Source organism: Phacochoerus africanus, chromosome 8 (assembly GCF_016906955.1).
Source record: "Phacochoerus africanus isolate WHEZ1 chromosome 8, ROS_Pafr_v1, whole genome shotgun sequence".
Taxonomy (NCBI): Eukaryota; Metazoa; Chordata; class Mammalia; order Artiodactyla; family Suidae; genus Phacochoerus; species Phacochoerus africanus.
In genome coordinates this window covers 57,468,702-57,479,625 of record NC_062551.1, presented here as the reverse complement: position 1 = coordinate 57,479,625, position 10,924 = coordinate 57,468,702, and positions in this window count along the sequence as shown.

The following is a 10,924-nucleotide window of genomic DNA, read 5'->3' as shown; positions in this document are numbered from 1 at the left end:
CAAGCCCACCACACAAGACAATGGAATTCTCCACTTCTAGGTCCTGCCTCCTTTGTTTTGCATGAGACACTAGAGAAAGGAAATGCAGGGCCAAGAAGCCTCTATAAACAAATCTGGTTACTTCTACTAAGGTGGTTCCCAAGCCAACATTTCTTACTTCTCTTTACTAAAGGAGCAGACACACCCTTCTCTCTGTCCTGTCACCACTTCTCAAAGGGATCGCTCCTTGTTGAAAACAGTCAATGGCGGCCTGGCTCTGGCTCCACCGTAGGTCCTACCTCTCAGAGACCTCTCTGGGCACAAATTCCACACACTCTCTCCTGTGAACTTGTCTTCTGACAACTGCAGTACTAGACCAGCCACAAGAACCCAACACAAGTAGACAGGAAAATCTCCCCCTCCCCAGCAGGCGGGGAGCCAGCAAGGAGACCGGCCATTGTGCCGCCTCCACGAAGATGCAGCTAAAAGACACCGAGACCCTGACCAAGGCCAGCACAAGTGAACATTTCTCACCTTCTCCCAGCTCTCTGCCTGCACGATCTGGTGGAAGGGAAAGAGATATGACTCCCTTCTCTGTATCTCTCAATGTAGATGACGAGAGAAACTATTTTCTAGAACAAAGCTGGAGGCGTAACTCTCCCAGACTTCAGAATATACTACAAAGGCACAGTGAGCAAAACACTGGCATCAAACAGAAATGTAGACCACAGAAACAGAACAGACTGCCAGAAAGAAACACACACATCTACACTCAACTAATCTAGGACAAAGACGCCAAGAATATGCAATGACAGAAAGACCACCTCCTCAGGAAGAGGTCTTAGGAAAGCTGGACAGCTACTTATACATCAAGGAATGTGGAACACTCCTCTGCACTAAACAAAACGAACCACAAAATACCTTAAAGACCCAAACATAAGACAGAACACCTTCAAACACCTCGAAGAGAACATAGGTGAACATGCGCAGGCATGCATCGTAGCAATATTTTCTTAGATACGTCTCCCAAGGCAAAAGAAAGAGACGTGAAAATACACAAATGGGACCGAATCAAACGTAGAAGCTCGGCACAGCCAAGGACACCAACAAAATGAAAAGGCAGCCTTCGGAACGGGAAAAAACATTGCCAAGAATGTGACGGACAAGGGGTTCATATGCAAAATATATCAACGGTCTATGCAACTCTGTATCAAAAAAAAAAATTCGATCCAAAAAATGGACAAAAGACACAAACAGAAATTTCTCCAGTGGAGACACTGATGGTCCACAGTTACACGAAAAGATGCTCAATATCACCAATTATTAGAGACATGCACATCACAACCACAAGGAGGAATCACCTCACACCAGGCACAATGGCCACCATCACAAAGTCTACAAAGAATAAAGGCTGGACAGGATATGGAGAAAAGAGGGAATCCCCCTACATGGTTGCTGAGAACGTCACCTGGTGCACCCAACATGCAAAACCACGCAGACCTTCCATAAAAACAGAGCAACCAGATGGCCCAGCAATCTCATTCCTGGGCTTATACCCAGAAAAGAGAAACACTCTAATGCGAGGAGTTCCCGTCATGGCTCAGTGGTTAATGAAACCGACTAGGAACCATGAGGTGGCAAATTCGAACCCTGGCCTTGCTCAGTGGGTTAAGGATCTGGTGTTGCCGTGAGCTGTGCTGTAGGTTGCAGACACAGCTCGGATCCTGCGTTGCTGTGGCTGTGTCCTAGGCCTGCGGCTAAAACTCCAATTCGACTCCTAGCCTGGGAACCTCCATATGCCCAGGGGGCAGCCCTAGAATACCCCAAAAAAACCCTCTAATTCGAGAACATACATGCAAAATAACATATGAGATCATGCACATATGGAATTTAATTTTAAAAAATGATACAGGAGTTCCCGTCGTGGCGCAGTGGTTAACGAATCCGACTAGGAACCATGAGGTTGCAGGTTCGATCCCTGCCCTTGCTCAGTGGGTTAACGATCCGGCGTTGCCGTGAGCTGTGGTGTAGGTTGCAGACGTGGCTCGGATCCCGCGTTGCTGTGGCTCTGACATAGGCTGGCAGCTACAGCTCCGATTAGACCCCTAGCCTGGGAAACTCCATATGCCGCAGGAGCGGCCCAAGAAATAGCAAAAAAAAAAAAAAATGATACAGAAGATACTGACTCAAAGATTTTGAAATCAAATTGGGGGTTACAAAAGCAGAAACATGGGGGGAGGAAGGGATAAATTAGGGCATTGGGATGGACACACAGATACACTATACATAAAACTAAGTAACAAGGACCCACTGTTTAGCAAAGGGTAAAGCTATTCAATCCAGTGTAATAACCTACGTGAGAACACAACCTGAAAAGAAAGGCATGTACATATAACTGATTCACAGGGCTGTACTTCTGAAACTAGAAACCATATTGTAACTCAACTAGACTGCGATCAAATTCTATACCATTGCATTTCATCCAGAAATAACACAGAATATCCCCAACATAGGAAATGGCCCCTCTCCATAGCAGGATACAGGAACCAGATATAGACAGATACCGGTTCAAAACCAGAGACTCACATGAGGTGATGGGGTGGGGGGACAAGCTCGGGGACAGGCCTTGGGTACTGGGCTCTTTGTTTAAACATTTAATCATCACCAATATTAGCATCAGCCGAACATGCCATCAGCTCAAAGGGAAAACATTCCAACTCCCTCCTCCCCAAAAAAATATAGCAACAACAACAACAAAATGCTTCAGCAGAGCATACAATCATTGGTAGTAGAATCCATATTCATTCATTAGCAGAGAACTGTAATAGGAAATAATGCAGATATTTTGTTCACTTGGATTTTTTTTCTTCCAAGGGCCCCACCTGTGTTCACATGGAAGGTCCCAGGAGAGGGTCTGAATCAGAGCTGCAGCTGCCGGCCTCCACCACAGCCACAGCAATGCCAGATCCCAGGCAGGGCTGAGACCTACACCACAGCTTGTGCCAATGCCAGATCCTTAACCCACTGATCGAGGCCAGGGATCCAACCTGGGATCCAGCCTCACGGAAACTAGGCCGGTTCTTAACACCCTGAACCACAAGGAGAACTCCCTGAGTATCATTTTCTTTTTAATGTTCTGGAAATCCTCTGACTGTTAAGATATATGCTTCTTTAACATAAGTTCCACATCTAAACTCCCAGCCCATGTGTGCTCACTTTGGAAACATATACATTAAAATTTCAGCACATTTCACCTACAACCCCATGGTTTTATATGGATTTACAAAGATACATCCAATCCAGCTTATGGCCCCACCTTAAGTTATTTAAAGTATTGCCTACTGAGAAAATCATACCCGTAAAAATGTTTCGTTATGCAAAACAGTCTAGGCAAATGTACTGTGGTCTTTCTGCTAGGACAAGGTGAGATATAGTCACGAAAATACCTGCAAACCAGGTACAGAGCCAGAGAAGGGGCTTATGATAAATCCAATAACCGGTGGGATTGGAACTGAGATAAAAAGAACCTGGCCTGAGAAAACACCACCAGAAACATCCAAGGGTGGAACCTGGAGTCCCTCTTTTAAGACTCTCACCTAACACCTGGATGCTGGCAATTATCCTCACGGGGGAAAGGTGCACATGGACAGACTCATGACCTCCTAGGGACGAGCTCCTCCAACTTGGATGCAAAGGGTCAGAAGCAGGACATACGCGGATCCAGCAGGGAATCACTCCGTCCACCCGGAATTACGAACCAAGTCCTCTGTGCCCAAAACACAGAGAACGCAAGTGGGAAGAGTCCACCTGACTGTTCTAACATGACCGAGTATCTGGAGAAAGTCGTCGTGTACTGTTTAGAGAATGATACCTTTGGGAGGAGGCGGGGCACACAGAAAAGTGTGATGGCTTTGCCAGGCAAAAGAGGCCACAGCAGGCTAATGTCCTCCAAACCATGTCCTCCCTTGAGAGCGGATAGCAAGGGGTTTTATTGGTTTAGCTTAAAAACTGGGGAGCTGTCTATAAGGATTGGGGTGCTTGCCTTCCTCTCCCTTGATAGGGCATTTCAAAGTCATCGGAGGAGTCCCTTGAAAGCTTCTGGTGTCTGCGGTTATGGCATCTTGACCTCCTCTCTGCAGGGAAGATGGCTCACCAAAGTGGGGGTGGTGTCTTAGGAAGTGTTTCAAGGGTAAAGAAAACACAAGATGCAATACAACTCGAACTAGAAAGGAACCATTAGAAACAAGTTAGTGGGCCAAGGCACCCATAACATAATGGAGACAATTGTTTTTCTTGTCTTTTTGTCTTTGTAGGGCTGCACATGCGGCATATGGAGGTTCCCAGGCTAGGGGTCGAATGTAGCCACCAGCCTATGCCAGAGACACAGCAACCTCAGATCCGAGCCACGTCTGCAACCTACACCACAGCTCATGGCAACGCCACATCCTCAACCCACTGAGCGAGGCCAGGGATCAAACCTGCAACCTCATGGTTCCCAGTCGGATTCGCTTCCACTGTGCCACAATGGGAACTCCACATGGAGACTCTCTTAAGTAGCTTTTAGCTCCAACAATATTTCCTAATGATTATCTCTGGAGTCAGCCTTTGGAGATGGAGGGGAAGCCTGAAAGGCTAAAGGAAAAGCCTTTGACTCAAAAACACCAGGGCTCCTGGGCTTAAGCATGGTTTCAGGTTCAGGGGAGGGAACTGTGGCTCCAGAGATTAACCGCTGTGGTCCGCTGGTTTCCGGAGACCTGATTTGAGGGCCATGTTACAACGGTTTCACCAAACCAACCGATTCTGAAAACTGTGAACCTGGTTCCAAGATGCATGTTCTCTCTCCCTCCCCCCATCTCCCTGTCCTCCCCCACCCCACACACACAATCACACAGAGTCACCAGCACAGTTCTTTATATGTGAAAGCAAAACAATACTTTTGCCTTTGCAATGGATAAGCAATGGGATCCTGCTGTGTAGCACGGGGAACCACATCCGGGCACTTGTGATGGAGCAGGATCAGGGGAGAAAAAAGAACGTATACATGTATGTGTGACTGGGGTACCTTGCTGTGAAGCAGCAAATGGACAGGACACTGGAAATCAGCTCTCATGGAAAAAATAAACATCATTATTAAAAAAGTAATTTAAAAAAGTTTTAAAGCAAGACTTTCAAACAACTATAACATATAACCTGATTTACTCAGACCAGAAAAGCAGCACATGTGTTTTCCTCACCAATTGGCTGTAAAACCATCTTCAGAAAGCTTTGGAGGACAACCAACATGACCAAACTAGAGTCCCAAATATTACAAGGTTCATTTCACTGGTTTTGTCATGGGCGGTGGGGGATATACTATGTGTTTGGGAAATTCATATCTGGAAATGCAAACACACACACACAGGCCACAGAGCTTACCATTCGTACACTTGCATGGGTGCATCACCCGCCCCACGTTACAATCTACACAAACAGACCACTGCACCTACATTCTTCAGATGAAGAAACAACAACAACAAAGCTGCCATCTCTATAAATGCTTTCTCATCGTCTGCTGTTGCTTAACGTGGGTCAGAACCTCTCTGGTCGGCAACGACGCATTTCCAGCATGACTGTCAAAGGCGTCAGTCCAATTGTACCACAACTCATTTACCCAACCGCTCCTGTTGCACACTTGCAAGGATTCATGCTCTACATGTTCCCAAAAAGCTGCAAAGGAAACAGCCTCAGCCTGGGGTCATTTCTGCCCATAGACATTGAATACCTGTCCAGCAAAGGGAAGTCACTGCTCTAAGGTTTATCTGGGCTGAGTGTCCTCATGGAGAGGGACCTGGCTGAAGACAAGACACCAGGCTGGCTGGAGACCAGCAAGGGAAGTGGGAGGGCATCGGCGCCAGGAGGTTGTCGGGCAGGGAGGCTGAGACAGGAGGGAAAGAGCAGGACACAAACACCAGATGAGGAAGAAGGGGCACGGCTGTGGGGGAGGCAAGAAAGACCAGCCAGAACCAGCTGACACCAACGTTGCTTTGAGAAAACTCCCGTCAAGGGCCTTTAGCTCATCAGACCATCACTGTAATACTAAGCACATCTCTCCCTCCACGTGGCAACTTTTCTCTACACTCAAAATCTACTTACATTAAAAAAGAAAACCATGGCTTAAAAGCAAGCCCTGAGAAGTGATGGTTTCCAAGGCTACAGGGCACAGCTCAGTACCGAAGCATCAAAACTGGAATGCCTAACCCACTGTAAGTGTATTTTTTTCACTCTGCCCAATTTTTCAAAACTCACTCCCCCTCAAAATAGGATTGTACCCGGGCGGACCATAAAAAAACAAAAAGTAGGCACGGACCAATTCCTGGGAAATCCCTACTCTTCCCCAAACAGCAAGAACACTTCACCCACACACACCTACCCCCATTAACCTATGAAGTCACTTATCCATAAAAACCAACGTCTCCCCCACCCGTGCCCTGGGGACACACGCTCACATGCTGACATGGTCCACATTCTCCTATGGCATGTGTATCTCAGCTCAATCTGCTTTCCCTTTTCTCTGACTCCTTTTGAATGCTTTCCTGCAAGAAGCCAAGAACCCACACCAGGCAGCGGTCCGGGGACTCCTGCTCATCCCAGGACCCAACACCTCCTTCTCCTACAACACGAGCATCAGATGTCCCAAATCAGGGACGCTCCACTTCCCTACCAATGAATGACACACTGGTTCCTAGTCTAGCGCTTCCAGCCTCCTCTGGGCAGGGCTGACCAGAGGAACTGGTAGATTCCCACAGGGGACCAGACAGACCAGGGCTACAGTCTTTCATCACCAACACCCTGGACCCCACCCTCAAACACACGAAGTCTCTGCGGCACCTTCCCAGCAGCCCCCGAGGTACTTGAGCTCCAGGCAAAATCCCTCACCTGTGCCCTGAGGTCTCCCGGCACATCCCGCATCTCTCAGGCCTAGTGTGTCCCCTACTATTTTCCTCTCCTTGCCCTCCTGGGCCTCTGGACCACCTGCCCATTTTCCCGGCTCCCTCAAGTCTTGCAATCCTGAGCTCAGAGTCCTGCCCACCGGGGAACAGAATCCGTCACACAAACCAGTCCCTCATCAACCCCTGGCATTCCCCCTCCCACGGGTCCCTCACAGACTCGCTTTTGCCCATGGCCACCTTTCCCAGCCCACACACACACATGCAGGCGCACAGAGAGGGGGATGGAGGGAGGAAGCCTCACAGACACCAGACAACTGCCTCCTACGATCCAGAAAGGTGCGAGGGCGGCAGCAGCGCCCTTAGACGGGACACTCACAATCACAGGGCATGACCCACACACACACGAGGGCACACCACGCCTGACCCCGCACCCCTTCCAGGGTGCCCCCGCCCAGCTTCCAGCCTTGATCCTCTTCCTAGAAGGAGCACCCAGGACACAGGCCCTCTAACTTTCCGGGGGTTGCGGAACTTCCTCAAGACTCTTTAGCCCAGACGGCCTCCCAGATAACTGCCTAGCCCAAAAATTAACCGCGCCAACTCGGTTTCAACCCACCTGAGGGTCCAGAAGCTTGGAGGAGCTGCAGAAACCTCAGAGTCCCGCCGTCTAGCGCCTAGAAGCGCAGCAAAGTAGATCTGCCCTTCCTCCAGCGCCCCTCCAGGCCTCCCAGACTCACACCTGGAAGGCATCTCCTACCCACTTCACCTCACGCCTGCGCACAGCACACCTACCACGGCCCTGCCATTCTCAGTGCAAGAATCCACAATCCCAAAAACCCTGAAGCTTCATTCGCCTGCTTTTCCTCTCGTTTGAGAGGGTAGCAGCACTTCCTCCCTACAAGGCTCATCTGTGGGGGATCTGAACCTTCCTTCGGACCAAATGCTAAATGCCGGGAAACAGCAGGATGTGTGGGGCCATGATGGGCCCCTGGAAGGGATTCAGGTGTGTTCCCTCGTCTGGGGCTAGTGGAGTGGACGCACATCAGCACCACCAAGAAATGTGCTTTTAAAATGCAGATTTATAGGACCCATCACAGGGCAGCGTGAATATACTTTCATACTGGTGGACCACAGGTGATTTGTACCGAGGAGCAGTGTGGCACCAAGTGGCCGTCAGCCCTGGCTCCCCTGAGCATAATCTGGCAATTCTGAAGACTTGTTCTTCTCTCACCTCCCCCAACCTATAATCCTGTCCTAAAAGGGATGAGAACTAAACCAAAAAAAAAAATTTTTTTTTGTCTCCTTCGGGCCACACCCACTGGCATAAGGAAGCGCCCAGGCTAGGGGTCGAATGGGAGCTGCAGCTGCCAACCTACACCACAGGCACAGCAACACCAGATGCTTAACCCACTGAGCAAGCCCAGGGATCAAACCCTCTACCTCATGGATACTACTCAGGTTCTTCATCTGCTGGGCCACAACCAGAACCCCCAGCATACACTTCTTTTACCCCCTCCCCCTGTGTGGAAGTTCCTGGGCCAGGGATCAAACCCTTGCCAGAGGAGCTACCCAGCCACGGCAATGAGGGCTCCTTAACCCGCTAAGCCACCGGGGAATTCCTAGCATTAATTTTTTAAACAGTTTTTATTGAGATGTCCCTACCACACAATTCACCAATTTCAAGTATGCAATTCAACGGTCTTTAGTAGCTTTGCAGACATGGTCACCTCAAGGAAAAAAACTGTGTCATTTTTAAATATCACGCACAGCTCTCAGCAATCACTAGGATGTCCCCACCCCACACTCCACGTCAGAAACTTCTGTCGCCCAAATTGACATGATGAAAATCCCTTCCGTTTTTTTTCCCCACTGTACCAGACGATTGGATTAGGAAGATGTGGTATAAATACACAATGGAATACTACTCAGCCATAAAAAAGAACGTCCTCATGCCATTTGCAGCAACATGGATGGAACTAGAGACTCTCATTTTTGTTATATTTTCAAAATGTAATTCATGGCTTTAGTAACAAAATTTAAAAAGGGAGAATTGAAATTCCAAATACTATTGTTTGCTTTTCCCTTGACAACAACAACAAAAATTCCAAGGGGTAAAAGTGGTGATAATTTTCTACATATATTAAACATTTTTGAAAAAAATGTCTTTAGAAAAATCACGGCTCAAAGGCAGACTTACAAACCCTGCTGTTATTTCCTCGGTTGTGTTATCAGGGAAAAGGACCATGTCACATAATTAAGGGTACGGCTGTTCCTTACCATGGTGATCTTAACAGAAGAAATTTATCCTGGATGAGCCCCATGCAGCCACATGGGCCCAAACATCAGAAAATAAAAGTCAGAAAGATGTGGCCAAGAGCATGTTAGGGGCCAGAAGATGACAAGGATTGCACACGCTCTTCAGGTGTTTGATGACGGGGTTGGAAGCACATGGAAACTGCCCAAAGGAAATAAATTCTGCCAAGAATGGAATCATCTTGGAAGCAGGTTCTTCCTTAGAGAATGAAGAGAGGAGGTCAGGCCAACAGGCATCTTGATTCAGATTTGTATAACCCTCAGCAGAGCACTGAGCCTTTTAAACATTCCAAACTGACCTGTGGACTATGAGAACAATGTGGCTGTTGTATCAAGCTGCTAACTTTGTGGTGATTTCTTTTGTCCAAAATACAAATTAGGGACTTCCCATCACAGCAAAGTGGAAACTAATCAGACTAGGATCAATGAGGATGCAGGTTCGATCCCTCTCCTCTCTCAATGGGTTAAAAGACCCAGTGATATACAGATGGCCAACAAACACATGAAAAAATGCTCAACATCGCTGATTATAAGATAAATGCAAATCAAAACTACCATGAGATATCACCTCACACCAGTCAGGATGGCCATCATTAATAAATCCACAAATAACAAGTGCTGGAGGGGCTGTGGAGAAAAGGGAACCCTCCTGCACTCTTGGTGGGAATGTAAACTGGTACAGCCACTATGGAGAACAGTTTGGAGATACCTTAGAAATCTATACATAGAACTTCCATATGACCCCTCAATCCCACTCTTGGGCATCTATCCGGACAAAACTCTACTTAAAAGAGACACGTGCACCTGCATGTTCATTGCAGCACTATTCACAATAGCCAGGACATGGAAATAACCCAAATGTCCATTGACAGATGATTGGATTCGGAAGATGTGGTATATATACACAATGAAATACTACTCAGCCATAAAAAAGAATGACATAATGCCATTTGCAGCAACATGGATGGAACTAGAGAATCTCATACTGAGTGAAATGAGCCAGAAAGACCAAGACAAATACCATATGATATCACTTATAACTGGAATCTAATATCCAGCACAAATGAACATCTCCTCAGAAAAGAAAATCATGGACTTGGAGAAGAGACTTGTGGCTGCCTGATGGGAGGGGGAGGGGGAAGGAGTGGGAGGGATCGGGAGCTTGGGCTTATCAGACACAACTTAGAATAGATTTACAAGGAGATCCTGCTGAATAGCATTGAGAACTTTGTCTAGATACTCATGTTGCAATAGAAGAAAGGGTGGGGGGAAAAAATGTAATTGTAATGTATACATGTAAGGATAACCTGACCCCCTTGCTGTACAGTGGGAAAATAAAAAAATATATATAAAATAAATAAATAAATAAATAAAAATAAAAGACCCAGTGGTGCTCTGAGCTCTGGTATAGGTTGCTGACCCAGCCCCAATCTGGCATGGCTGTGGCTGTGGTGTAAGCTGGCAGCTGCAGGTCTGATTTGACCCCTAGCCTGGGAACTTCCATATGCCACAGGTGTGGCCCTACAAAGCAAAAGAGAAACAAGAAATATCAAATAACACAAGTGCAAACAAATTTAGTGATAAAATATTGAAGCCCCAAAATACGGTCAAAGTAGCCAATGATTACCCCAAAACCAGTTGTTAACAGGCTGAAGTCTACTCTCAAGTTCAGTAGGTATCTGATGTTGCATTGAAAAATTACATGC